At 42.2% G+C, this 14,820-nt stretch overlaps 1 protein-coding gene across 1 annotated transcript in view; it reads left to right on the top strand.

Moving 5' to 3' along the window:
• The window catches only part of LOC121386316, a 9,282-nt gene extending 9,138 nt beyond the window's left edge, over positions 1 to 144 (top strand). The window contains exon 2 of the mRNA XM_041517180.1: positions 1 to 144. This exon is cut by the window's left edge and continues 773 nt beyond it. The gene's annotated coding sequence lies outside the window, so the exon portion shown is untranslated.
• Positions 145 to 14,820: the final 14,676 nt, after the last annotated feature.

Here is a 14,820-nt window from a genome sequence, read left to right as displayed (position 1 = left end):
GAAATATGATATTAAACAGCCTGTTTAACAGGTCTTGAAAGATATATTACTTTGATGTTCGACGGGATGGGTTTCAGGGCAAAGCCTGATGTGGTGTTCCTGTGAATTAATAACCAAAGAGCCAGTCTAAAATATTAAGAAATATTTGTGTTTATTATTATTATTATTATTATTAAATTATTTTTTTCTGTCTGTGGGAAAGTGCATATAAAATATCCCTTGCTGCATTAGAAAAAATGTAGCGGGTTTTCTCTGATGACTGCGAGTCAGAATTACCAAATGTTTGACATCCATTAGCCGATGATTAATTAATCAATGTGCTCCAGTGGTGTCTTTAAACAAAACAAACTTATCATTAAATTAGAACAGGTGCGTGTGTAGTAGGGATTTGGGTGACGGAGATCGCATCACACAAACACATACACACACACACACGCACCTATGTACACAGACGTAGGCAGGTGCCAAAAAGGGAGGGGCACACACAGACACATACATACATACATACACACATACATACACACACGCACATACACACACACACACACACATATATATATATATATATATATATATATATATATATATATATATATATATATATAAACCCATCGCTTCTGCTACAAAGTGGGGGCACATGCCCCTATGAAACACACACGCGTGCGCTTCCTACGCCACATAGTTTATATTTACATATACGACGACAGACGTATTTGATCTACCTGAACCCCTTCTTGAATTGGACATTCACGTTTACCAAGGCAGTCAAACCAAGGTCAGGTCAGGTCAGAGAGTTTAACGTGCACATTCGGAACAAGCTGTTGTAGCGCACGCCTGTCCTGGGCGCAGGTGTCGGCCTCAGCCGATTCTTCCGTCCAGGACAGGAAAGGGGGGGGGGGGGGGCGCGCCTGCACTGTCCGGTGCAAGGGAGCACCTGCAGTCCGACCATGATCGGTAACAGGCAGAGGAGTGGTTTGGTGCTGTGGAATTTTGAGTCCCGAAGGATGGTCTAAAGAGAAATGGTGCGCATTTATGAGAAACAAATTAGACGCATTTTTGAACGGTCCACCGAAATAGTAAAGAAGGGAGCTACGTATATAATTTTGGAATTTAGTAAGCCGAGAATAGCTCATTAAGGGGACCTAGATGGCGTTGAAATGTCTCCCTAGGTTGCCCATAGGGCCCTTAAAGTCGCACGCCCAAGTTTCAGCCCGCGAAAATTAATTCTAATTTTGGTTAATCTACAAAACTAACACACTTAGATCACGTTTTCATAAAATAGAGTGAAAAAACAGGTTTTATATCGATAAATACCATGGGAATCCCCATGACCCAATTACTTGAAATCATTTTGAAAGTTAGTATTCTGATGTCACCGGTAGATGTCGCTCGAAGCACAGAAATGCCTATGTCACGACAAATTTCCCAGAGTGCACACAGACTTGGGGTGCGTTCCTTTCACCTCTCCTGGGCATGTTCCAACTGTTCTGTCCTGGACAGCGAACGGAATGAGTTTGGAACAGGAAGTTACTTTACTTCTGTTGAAGTGGCTGCTGCAGCAATCATGATACTTGAATCGGAATAAGACGACAATGATAGTCCATCACTGACCATGTTGACTATACTACAGTGTTTGAAATAATAAATTTTATATATAAACCGCAATTGGCCTACATTTGCTATTCGTCACCGGGTACTAGTGGCTAACCTATTGTTATTAGCAATTAGATGCACCGTTTATTATTGTTAGTAGTAGTAGTAGTAGTAGTAGTAGTACAGTCTTTAGAAACCAGAGGTGGGGAGGCACTTCCCCTCCCCAGGACGAAAATGTAAGGGTTTTTTTTTTTAATGGAAATGTATATTCTAAATAATAAAATGTAAGTAAATTGCAATTTTATTTGTGAGAAAATGGGTTTAATAGCGAAAAACAATGGCGTAATGGTTAACAACTAGGGCGTGTCCCTTTAAAAGGGCCCGAACTGTTCAGCTCGTGGCATGACAACCCAGGGAGACTCGCTAGCAATTGTGTATGTATAGGGATCAGGCCGTTAGTTCCTGATCTTGTCCTCCGTCCTTCGTCCGTTTGTCCTCCTCTTCCATCTTTCCCATCTGGTGTTGCTTTCCTCTTCCATCTCTCCCATCTGATGTTATCCATTTTGTACACCAGCAGCCAGTAGGTTTTAGTTGGGGTGGAGGTGGCGGTTTTCTTTTGTCCAACCCCATCCTGGTGCAAGCAATTGTGTACTTGGAGTCGGTTTTCTTTTGCCCGACTTCTTATAAGTACTACGTCCTGGGCCATTATTTGTAGGCGGATGCATTGTTATCATTAGTCCATGCATTGTTATCATTAGTCCATGCATCCTATGTAAAACGTGATGTTTTTAGGCGGATCCATTGTTATCATTAGTCCATGCATTGTTATCATTAGTCAATGCATTGTTATCATTAGTCCATGCATTGTTATCATTAGTCCATGCATCCTATGTAAAAAGTGATGTTTTTAGGCGGATACATTGTTATCATTAGTCCATGCATTGTTATCATTAGTCCATGCATTGTTATCATTAGTCCATGCATCCTATGTAAAAGTGATGTTTTAGTCCATGCATTGTTATCATTAGTCAGTGCATTGTTATCATTAGTCCATGCATTGTTATCATTAGTCCATGCATTGTTATCATTAGTCAATGCATCCTATGTAAAAAGTGATGTTTTTAGGCGAATGTTGTATGTTTATTGTGCCTAGTTAGTGTGAAGGTTTCTCCTATTGTCCTAAGTCCCTAAACTAAATCCAACGGCTTACTAGGCCACCCATCCCCCACTGCCCTCACATTTTAATGTAATACAAGGAGAGGGGGGTAAATTGTACTAATCTAGCTAGCTAGCTTATAGTGTCATGTATGTTTTGTTAAAAAAAAGCACTAGGCTTCACTGAAAAATAAAGACATATTAGAGTTTATGACCATATTTATTTCTTATCAATTGTTACTGCTACGATTTTGAATTTTGTCCCACTCCCAAAGGTTCAAAATTAATTTAATAATTATACGAGTATAACTGACGGACTAGACAAATAGACACGCACGCTCATTAGTGAGCAAAGGGTTAAAGAGAGCGTGTATGGATAGACTTAATTTTATATATGGTGCTAGCAGTATCTTGTTACTTCGCGGCCGGAAAACCTCGTGTTAACTCACCTTCAAGGTCTACATACAAAAATATCTGGTCGAGTCAAACCAAATCGGGTCAAGTTTTAAATACAAGGTGGTGTGGTGGTTAAGCCGTCGGTCGTGAGGCTGGGTTCGCCTTCCACCCATAGCGACTCCGTGTTTAGGTGTAAGGACCAGAGTAAATGAATACGTGAAGTATGTGAGCAAAAATTTTAAACTTTTGTTTTGTTTAATAGCACCACTAGAGCATACTGATATATTAACCATCGACTATTGAAAGGAAGGAAATAGTTTATTTAAGGACGCACTCAACATTTTATTTCATAATATGGCTTCCGACATATGGTTAAGGACCACACATATATTGATGGAGGAAACCTGCTGTCGCCACTTTCATGGCTACTCTTTTCGATTAGCAGCAAGAGATCTTTTATATGCACTATCCCATAGTCAGGATAGCACATACCACGGCCTTTGATGTACCAGTCGTGGTGCACTGGCTGGAGCGAGAAATAGCCCAATGGGTCCACTGACGGGGATTGATCCCAAACCGACCGCGCATCAAGCGAGCGTTTTACCACTGGGCTACGTCTCGCCCCCGGTTATTGAATGTCAAACATTTGGCAATTTGTCATATGATCTTAGATGAAATCAGCTACATTTTTCAGTTAGAAGCAAGGGATCTTTTATATGCACCATCCCAAAGACAGAATAGCACATACGACGGCCTTTGATATACTAGTCGTGGTGCACTGGCTGGAATGAGAAATATCCCAATGGGCCCACCGACAGAGTAGACTGATCGCACATCAGGTGAACGGTTTGCCACTGAGCTACGCCTCCTCCTCAATGTGATCACGACACAATACTACTTTATCTTTCCTTGGGCGGCACGTAGCCCAGTGGTAAAGCGGTCGGTATGGAATCGATTGCCGTCGGTGGGCCCATTAAGCTATTTCTCGTTCAAGCCAGTGCACCACGAATGGCATATCAAAGGCCGTGGTATGTACTACCCTGTCTGTGGGATGGTGCATATAAACGATCCCTTGCTGCTAAACGAAAAGAGTAGCCCATGAAGTGGCGACAGCGGGTTTCCTCACTCAATATCTGTGTGGTCCTTAACCATATGTCTCACGCCATATAACCGAAAATAAAATGTGTTGAGTGCGTCATTAAATAAATCATTTCCCACCTTCCTCCCTCCTGCACCTACATAGGAGGGCTACCACTCTTAATAGAATGAAGCTTGTTCACAACGATTTCGCCAAGTTCAAAAGAAATAATGTTTAAAGGGACACACCCTAGTTTTTAAACACTAAGGCATATTTTTTTGCTATTAGAGCCGTTTTTTATAACTAAAATCATACGTTACTTAAATTTTATTGTTTAGATTATCCATTTCCGTACATTCAAAGTGTTTTTGGTCATCCTGGTGTTTTTAATATAACAAAATGCATTTCTCACATTTTTAAAAACTCACGTGCGTCTGAGAAGCAAGTTATGGAGTTGAGATTTAGTCTATTTTTTAGAGGGTATTACACCATTTCAAAGTCAGAGACTCATGTTTCACTCAATTGTAACTTTATCCAAATGTGTTACAGGTTTGTAGATTAACTAAACTTAGTGTTAATTTTCACGGGTTGAAACTAGGGTCTGTCCCTTTAATGTCATGTTTTAGATCGGTGTAAGATTTGTTGCATCCTTACTATGCTAGGTTATAGGAATAAGAGTTCCTTCCCTCCAATCACAAGGAAAGTCACCAGAAATCCAAGTTTTTGTTAAATATATTTATAAGAAACACCAAGGATGATTCAGGTACATATTTTAATATTTGACAGTGTAGTTCAGCTGGTACGGACCACGTGGTCGCCCTGCTCATTAAAGATCGGCAATTTCCGCTAAGACTTCGTTTCTGTTTTTCTACGGATCAATTTTAAGTAATTAATTTTTTTTAGGTGATTCAATTTATAATTAATTTTACATTGTTGGTGCCAAATGTAGGTCGCGTGACATGTTTCCTTTAAGATATGTAAAAGTATCGGTACTGAAAGCCCAAGAGGAGATCTGAGAGAAATTGTCAAAACAAATGGCGAACTATATTATTGGTGTATCTCCTGGTTTGGACAGGAGGACGAGACGAGGAACGGTGCAGGGTGATCCAAACCCGGTGGCTAAACCACCGGGGGCGGTTCATTCTGCTATACCGGCTTCACCCACTCGACCGAAGCACTCGCCAGGAACCATCCAGGGGGGACCAAAGCTGTCAGCTCCACTGACAGTGGAGGCTCCTCCTGTAGAGGTTCCTTCATCGATGGACACGGGCCACGTGGTCATTATTGACCCGCCGGAAAGTCCACCACCACCTCCGGTTGTTGTTGTTAAACCAGCGGAGATCCAGCGAGAATCCAAGAGGAGGAAGATGTCATCGGTTACCTCACCGAAGAAGTCCGACCAACCCGACTGGATTATCGTCTGCGATAAACTCCCGGCAAAGTATAGAGGAGCGGTTATTGGTGATTTCACCGATGCCAAACATCTCAAGGGACCCTGGTCAGACAAGCATTGGCGCCAACTTCCAACAGGACAAGGGAAGTACCAGCTCCAGGAGGCCCTACACTCCAAACAACTCTATGTGACAGCGCAGCAGGACGGGCTGTACAGACAAGGACTCCTGATGCCTACGATGCCCAACGCGACCATTCATCGCATCTTAAAGATGGTACTGCGGGACATCTACACAGGAGCCCTTGATCGTAACAACCAGTTTTTGATGGAAGGACTCCCCAACTTCAGCCCTGATCAGCCCATCAACTCGCCATGAGTCCTGCTGCGCCAACCTTAACTAGGACAGGTAACCTCCTTTTTGGGCTTAGTTGGACTTAAAACATTTTTCGATCGAGCTTCCAAATTTTTATGTTTATTTTTTTTTTAAATAGTCCAACGCATTTTACTTTGGCGCCCGTTCAATTGCTCAAATCACCTTAAAACCTTTTCAGCCGAGCAGTCAAACTTATTTTTGGGTTTAAATTCTTAGTCCGGACATGATGTTAGCTGCAGATATTCTCCGTAGACTTAGGTTTTTCTAGTTAGATCCGAAGGAATCGAAATTCAGCCAGTCAGAACACGGCCCATTTTCGGTGTCTACTAGTCGGTCCGCGCAGTCGCTGGACGCTACTAAATACTTATTCCAAATTCCGACCATTTCAAACTCAATCCCCCCCCCCCCCCCTTGTCCTGGACTTAGTCACTGGCAAAGGCCAGAGATTAAGCCCAGGACAGGCGTGCGTGAAACCTTCGTGGTATATATGCACGTTAAACCGTTAACCTGACCTGGACAGGTCCACCGGGGAATCTCGGAGAATGTGCCCCAGACAGTCGTGCTTGAACCTTCAGTGAATGTAAGCGCGAGTTAAATGGTTGACTGATTGATTGGAGTCTTGACCCTTGATTGGTTTTTGGGGTTTTTATTATTATTTTATTTTTTTATTTTTTTTGGTATATCCTATTCTAGACAGATTTCACAGTTGTTTGTGAATTAAACTTGGATATATAATTTCTCCAAGATAATTTCTTTCTCCGATTGCCCAGCCTTTTCCCGAGCAATGCGATAAGTATTCAGTTTATGCCAAATAGGCTCGCGTTTGAACCTCTCGCGGGTCCTATTTCACTCTGATTGCATCCATAGTTTACAGAAACGCTTCAGTACTGCCAAAGTCTTAGGAATATTTACCCTTCAATATGGGTTAAGGTACCCCACAGATATTGATGGAGGAAACCTGCTATCGCCAACTCATGGGCTACTCTTTTCGGATTAGTCAGCAGAGATTTTATATGCATTTATTTGCACCAATCCATAGTCCTGATAGCACAGAACACGGCCTTTGATGTAACGAGTCGTGGTGCACTGGCTGGAGCGAGAAACCCAAGGGTCCACTTACGGGGGTTGATCCCCCGACCTGCTCATCAAGCCGGCGTTTTACCACTCGGCTACGATTCGCCCCCTGTTAACCGACCAACTTTTTTTTTTTTTGGCAATTTGTCATATGCTCTTAGATGAAACCCGACTACATTTTTTCTTTAGAAGCAGGGATCCTACTATGCACCATCCCAAAGACAGCATAGCCATACGACGGCAATAGACTATTCGTGGTGCCAGGCTAATGAACTTCTCCAATAGCCCACCGGACAGAGTAGACTGGGCAACACTCAGTTGAACGGTTTTTTGCCATTACCTCTCCTCCTCCTCAATGGTGGCTTCACGACACAATACGCCTTTATCTTTTTCCTTGGGGTCACGTAGCCCCGTGTAAGCCGTCGGTATGGAATCGATTGCCGTCGTTAGGGCCCATTTAATCCTTTCTCGTCAAGCAATGCCCACGAATGGCATATCAACGGGCTTGGTATGTAGTACCCGGTCTAGGCTATGAAGCTCTGAACGGATTCCTATTTGCCTTCGGCAACCTCATCATCTAGCGGGTTTTTCTATTCAATGTCTGTTGTGGTCCTTAACCATATGTCTCACCGCCATAATACCGAAAAAAATGTGTCTGCAGCCCAATTAATAAATCATTTCCACACTTCCTCCCTTCATCCTTCCTGCCCAGGGCTACCCGCTTACTAGATGAACTTGTTCACACGTTTCGCCAAGTTCAAAGAAAAATGGTAAAGGGACATACCGTTTTTAAGGCTAAGGCTATTTTTTTTGCTCATTAGAGCCACTTTTTTCAACCCGATAATCTACTGTTCTGTATGTTTTATTGTTAGTGATTATCCATTTCGTACTTCAACGTGTTTTTGTCATCCAGTGTTTTTAATATTCACAAAATGCAATTGAAGCACATTTTTAAAAACTACGTGTGTATGTGAGCCTATTTATTGGGGTTATGGGGCTTTTAGTCGGTTTTTTTATAGGGTCTACACCATTTCAAGTCAGAGACTCAGGTTTCATCAATTGCAAAACGTTCCAAATGTGTTACACGGTTTGAGAGTACACCGTTAGTGCAATTTTCCAAGTAACTAGTCTTCCATGTTTACGTTAATCGCCTGCCATGTTTTGATCGGTGTAAGTATTTGTCTCCTTCTATGCTAGGTTATAGTAATAGATACCTTCCCTCACAATTAAGTCACCAGAATCCAAGTTTTGTGAAATATCGTAAGAAATTGTTAAGGATGTTGGTACTAATTAATATTTAACATGTAGTTCAGCTGGCGTAACGGACCCGGGTAATGAGCTCCTTAAATTACGGCCAATTTCCGCTGTAAACGTTGGTGTTTTGCCTACTGATACTTAAGTACTTTTTTTTTTTTTATGTGGATTCAATTATATAAAACCCTCTGTTAATAATTTAAAATGTAGGGTCGTGTAAACCTGTTTCCTTAAAATAGGTAAACGTTCGGTACTGAAGCCCGAGACTAGCTCTGCTAGGAAAATGTCAAACAAATGGCGAACTATATATTTGGTGTATCTTCCGCTTGGTGGGGAATCTCTGGAGAATTCCCCAGACATTCGTGGATGATTTCAGTTGTAAGCGCGAGTTCAATGGTGGCATCTGGGGAGGGTCGTTCTGACCCTTGATATAGTGAATTTGGGTGTCTTATTCTTATTCTTCTTTTTATTATTTTTTTTTCTAGACAATTATTCACATTTTTGTTTGCGAATGGTGCTTGTATAATCCTCTCCACAGGTTTCCTGATTGACAGCGCTTGCCCCCGAGCAATGCGATAGTCTTCAGTATCAAATAGGCTCGCGTTTGACCTCTCACGGGTCCTATTTGCACTCTCGATTGTTGAACAGAACACAGATATGGGATCATCGGCATCAGTAATGGCAGATTGTTGCAATCGAGTGCTGCACAGGAAATGCTTTATTTAACGACGCACTTAACACATTTCATTTACGGTTAAATGGCATCGGACATATGGTTACGGTCCACACAGATATTGAGGGAGGAAACCCGCTATCACCACTTCATGGGCTACTCTTTTCGATTAGCAGCAAGGGCTCTTTTATATGCACCATCCCATAGACAGGATAGCACACAACACGGCCTTTGATGTACCAGTCGTGGTGCACTGGCTGGAGCGAGAAAAAGCCAAATGGGCCCGCTGACGGGGATCGATCTCAAACCGACCACGCATCAAGCAAATGCTTTACCACTGGGCTACTGTAACCTCACCGTGGTGCAGGGGTGAAACATTCTCCTTGAGAATGGCTAATACAGTACAACTCCCCTTTTGGGGCGCCTTGTTTGCCGTGAGGTGCGACCCGTGAAAATGGATGATGGGATCCTGGTGATTGAGTTGGGGCATACCTGCGGGTATGACTTCTGGCAATACATCACTTTGGCCCGGAGTTCAAATAGACGGGCGGTCAGGTAGGCCCGACCTGATCAATCGGCTGGTCACGCCAAGCTCGAGAGCACACAATCTTTGTTTTGTTTACATTTAGTCAAGAGCAAACATTGTTTTATATAGCATATGTATTTGTTACTCTTGGGGCGGTGGCTAGGGTCAATTGGGTGATTTTGTTTTCTTAATGCCCAAGTATATCAACCATGTATCCCTGGCATGGCTGTCTGCTGGTTATCCGCGCAGCACCATGTTCCCTTGTTGGACTCGGTGGTGGGTGGGGGGCATGGTTGATGAACCTTTTATTCATTAAATATGGATTTAACCAAAAAATAATTACAAATTCTGATGGGACCCTGAAAAGGGTCCACACCGAAGTTTCGGACTTCTTGTCTTCGGACGAGGAGTCCATGAAATCAAAGAAAAGTGTGAAGAAATCCAAAGTGATTTCTTCACAAAATTGGCCAAGGTTTCTTGTCATCAGTTCTACTGATGATGGGGCCTTGAACAAATTATCCCCGTTTGCCATTCAAAAGGCAATTGTTGGCTTGGCTGGTGAGCCAAAATCAGTTAAAAAAATTAAAAATGGGCTGTTGGTTGAATGTTCAACCGACAAGCATTCAACTTGCCTCCTCAAGTCGACAGTTTTTTGTAACGTGCCGATTAAGGTAACTCCGCATACCTCCCTCAACTCGTCAAAGGGAGTGATCAGATGCAGAGATTTTGGAAGGTGTTATTGAAGAAGAAATCTGCGAAAATTTAAGTTCTCAGGGTGTTACTGCGGTGAGGAGGATAAAGGTTCGTCGAAACAATGACTTGTTACCGACGAATACTTGTATCCTCACCTTTAACGTCCCTACCCTTCCTCAATCTGTCAAAGCCGGTTACCTTAATATTCCTGTTGAACCCTTTATTCCAAACCCCTTGCGTTGCTTCAAATGCCAGCGGTTTGGCCATGGTCAGAACACATGTCGTGGAAAACTTACATGCGCTCGTTGTGGTCTATTTGACCATGACAGGAAGACATGTAAGAATGATACACTTTGTATCAACTGCAAGGGAAACCACTGTGCATACTCGCGAGAGTGTCCGCGGTGGAAGCTGGAAAAAAGAGTTCAACAGGTGAAGGTACAAAATAAACTGTCCTTCACGGATGCCAGGAGGTTGGTGGAGACAGCAACACCTACAGTCGGTGACAAGTCATATGCAGCTGCAGCTGCTGCCAAAGTCGCCACTAAAAGTGTTGCAGTCAACACAGACCTCACTTGGCATTGTGATGAAGCCAAGTACAAGAAACTGTCTGATATTGAGAAGACGCAAAAACAGGTGCAAAAAAGCAGCACAAAAAACAAAAAATCACACCCCAGAAAAAGGAAATTGAAACTCAAGTGTCATTGGATTTTAAAAATCCACCAAATAGGTCGAGCACTAGTCTCCCTAAGACAGGCAATGACACAAAGAAATCTCCAAAGAAAGCTACAGAAGTACTGTCTGGTAGGCTGAAAAAGATCGAATTACGTTCGGTCCCGATCAGCAATATGTATGATACTTTGGCTGATATCGGTGATGATGATATGGAGATTTCATCTCCAGATCATTGCCGATCACAAAAACCACCAGCAAAGCCAAAGATAAAACCCATACTTCCTCCCGATGGAAAATAAAGTTATCCAGTGGAACTGTCGTGGGCTTAGGCCCAATTTTGATGAATTAAGTCTTCTAATTCAAAAGTATAATCCTCTTGCAGTGTGTCTTCAGGAAACTCAAGTCGACAGGAAACTTTCCTGAAGGATACTGACAGTATTAACATCAGAGGATTTAATCTCTACCATAAATGTCAACAGAGTGAAAACAGAGCGTCTGGGGGCGTTTCCATTATTGTAAATGAAAACATTCCCCAGAGTGAAGTCATATTAAAGTCGACTTTACAAGCTGTGGCCGTAAAGGTCACGGCTCATAAAACTATTACTCTCTGTTCAGTTTATTTACCCCATCGAAACAATTACAATTTTAGCACTAGGGACTTACAAGGTTTTCTTGATCAACTCCCTATTCCCTTTATTATCATGGGAGATTTTAATGCACACCACACTTTGTGGGGATGCGATGACATAAACACTAGAGGTAAACAATTAGAAGACTTAATTCTCAAAAATGACTTAATATTACTTAATGATAAAAGTCATACATACTTTCATCCTGCAAGTGGTTCTTTCACATCCATTGATTTAACCCTTTGTAGTCCATCACTTTGTCTTGATTTCTCATGGAAAGTTTGTCCAGACCCTTGTGGTAGTGACCACTTTCCAGTTATTTTGGAGAATGATGGACCTCCATCACTTGAAAGAGTTCAGAGATGGAGGTTGACGGGGGCAAACTGGGATCAATTTCGGCATCTGTGCAGCACTCGGCTGCAACGGACTGCCATGACTGGTGCCGATGATCCCATGTCTTTGTTCACCTCCATCTTGAAAGATATTGCAGAGGAAACTATTCCTAAGACTTCGGCAGTACCGAAGCGTTTCAATAAACCATGGTTCAATGAGACATGCAAAGATGCAATCAAAGAGCGAAACAGGACCCTCGAGAGATTCAAACGCGAACCTACCGGGGATAACCTGAATAGTTATCGCATTGCTCGGGCAAAGGCTCGTAAAACTATCAGAGTAAGAAATCATCTTGGAGAAATTATGTCTCCAAGTTGACTTCTCAAACATCTGTGAAATCTGTCTGGAATAGGATACGTAAAATCAAGGGAAAAGAATCCAATAATACAGTTCGCCATTTGTCTGTCAATGACACGGATGTTACGTCTCATCGTGACATTGCCAATGCATTGGCAGACAGTTTCTCCCATAACTCCTCTTCTTCTTTCAGTACAGATGCTTTTACGTCTGTCAGAAATAGAGCTGAAAAGCAACCTATTAACGTTTCATCTGAAAATGTTGAAGTATACAACAGGCACTTCTCTTTGGAGGAGTTGCAGGACGCTCTACGTAGAGACCATGATACTTCGGTAGGACCAGATGAAATACATTATCAACTCTTAAAACACTTACCTGAATCATCCTTAATGGTTCTATTAAATATCTTTAACAAAATCTGGATTTCGGGTGACTTTCCTTCTGATTGGAGAAAAGCCATTGTCATTCCTATTCCTAAGCCTGGTAAGGATCCAACAAATCCAACCAGTTATCGGCCTATTGCTTTGACAAGTTGCATTTGTAAAACCATGGAAAGAATGATCAACCGTAGACTTGTCTGGTATCTTGAGTCCCACAAATTGCTTACTAACGTGCAATGTGGGTTCAGGCCTAGACGTAGCACGGTCGATCATCTTGTTAGATTTGAAACGTTTTGTAGGGATGCTTTTATCCATAACCAGCATTTGGTATCGGTCTTTTTTGACCTCAAGAAAGCTTATGATACCACGTGGAAGTATGGGATTTTGAAAGACCTCCATGGCATGGGCCTAAGAGGCCGTATGCCTGGCTTTATCTCAAATTTCTTACAGAATAGGTCTTTCAAGGTACGAGTGGGATCTACGTTATCCGATTCTCACTCCCAAGAGATGGGTGTGCCTCAAGGTAGCATCCTGTCAGTAACTTTATTTTCCGTGAAAATTAACAGCATCATCCAGTGTTTAAAACCTGGCGTTGATAGCTCGTTATATGTCCACGATTTTCAGATTTGCTACAGGTCGTCCAGTATGAGTATCATTGAACATCAGTTGCAGCTTTGTTTGAATAAACTTCAACAATGGGCAACTGACAATGGATTTCGATTCTCAAAGTCAAAAACAGTCTGTATGCATATCTGCCAGAAAAGAGGTCACCATTTAGATCCACAGCCGTTTCTGGACAAAACTCCGGTTCCAGTTGTGGACGAGACCAAATTTCTGGGGGTTATTTTTGACAGGAGGCTATCTTTTGTTCCTCATTTACAGTATGTGAAAAAGAAGGGCTTAAAGGCCCTCAATATCTTAAAGGTTATTGGCAAGACTGAATGGGGAGCAGATAGAAAGGTTATGCTCTAACTTTATAGATCTTTAGTTCGGTCTAAACTTGATTATGGGTGCATTGTGTATGGGTCAGCACGTAAGTCTTACTTGCAAATGCTAGATCCTATACACAACCAGGGACTTAGGCTTTGTCTTGGTGCTTTCAAAACATCTCCTGTGGAGAGCTTGTACGTCGATGCACACGAACCTAGTTTGGGTGCTAGACGTGCAAAGCTTTCTCTGCAGTATGCTACAAAGATTAAATCAATGCCAAAACATCCTGCACACAATGCGGTGTTTAATAATAAATATATGAAGTTATTTGATGCGAAACCGAATGCGATTCGAACATTTGGTCTTCGCATTAAGCAGTTTTTATCAGTTTCCAACATTGATTTAACAGACATTTTGGAAACGCCTTCATATTTTATTTTGCCACCTTGGTATATCAAACCACCAAAAATTGTATTCGATCTTGTGCATCTAAAAAAAGATCGCACAGATGCAGTTATTTATAAACAACATTTCATGGAAATCCAAGAGCGGTACTGTGATTACATTCCTGTTTACACAGACGGATCACGGGATGGGAATTCTGTGGCTTGTGCTACAGTGTTTCCATCAGACACAATAATTTCCATGAGATTGCCCGATTCAGCATCAGTCTTTACTGCTGAAATTTGGGCAATCATTAAAGCCCTGGAACAGATTAAGGATTCATATGCATCCAAGTATATTATTTTTACAGACTCACTTTCGTGTCTTCAAGCTCTACAGTACATGAAATTGGAGCACCCCTTAGTTGGGATGGTGATACGAAAGTGTGTGTCTTTTTATCAATTGCCAATAAAGATGTTATACTGTGTTGGGTACCTAGCCATGTTGGCATTAGGGGTAACGAAAAGGCAGATGTTGCTGCCAAGTCTGCTTTGAACTTGCCCCGTGTCCATGTTGGTGTCCCCTACAGTGATTTTAAATTTCATATTAACCAATATATCTTTTCGACTTGGCAAGATGATTGGGACGGTGCGGTTGCGAATAAGCTTCATTCTGTCAAGGCAGTCCTGGGAGAGTGGCAGTCATCCTACAGGCGATGCAGAAAGGATGAAGTAGTCTTATGCCGTGCCCGCATCGGCCATACATATTTGACGCATTCATTTATTTTAAAGAAGGACCCTCCTCCTCAGTGTGAACACTGTCAGGGTACACTGACTGTGCGGCACATTTTGTTGGAGTGTGATCATCTCAAGCCGACAAGAAATGATATATTTGGCAACAGAAATGTTTTGGAATCGTTTAAAT

Source organism: Gigantopelta aegis, chromosome 12, assembly GCF_016097555.1.
Source record: "Gigantopelta aegis isolate Gae_Host chromosome 12, Gae_host_genome, whole genome shotgun sequence".
NCBI classification, from domain to species: Eukaryota; Metazoa; Mollusca; class Gastropoda; order Neomphalida; family Peltospiridae; genus Gigantopelta; species Gigantopelta aegis.
This window is presented reverse-complemented; position numbering and strand designations above follow the sequence as displayed.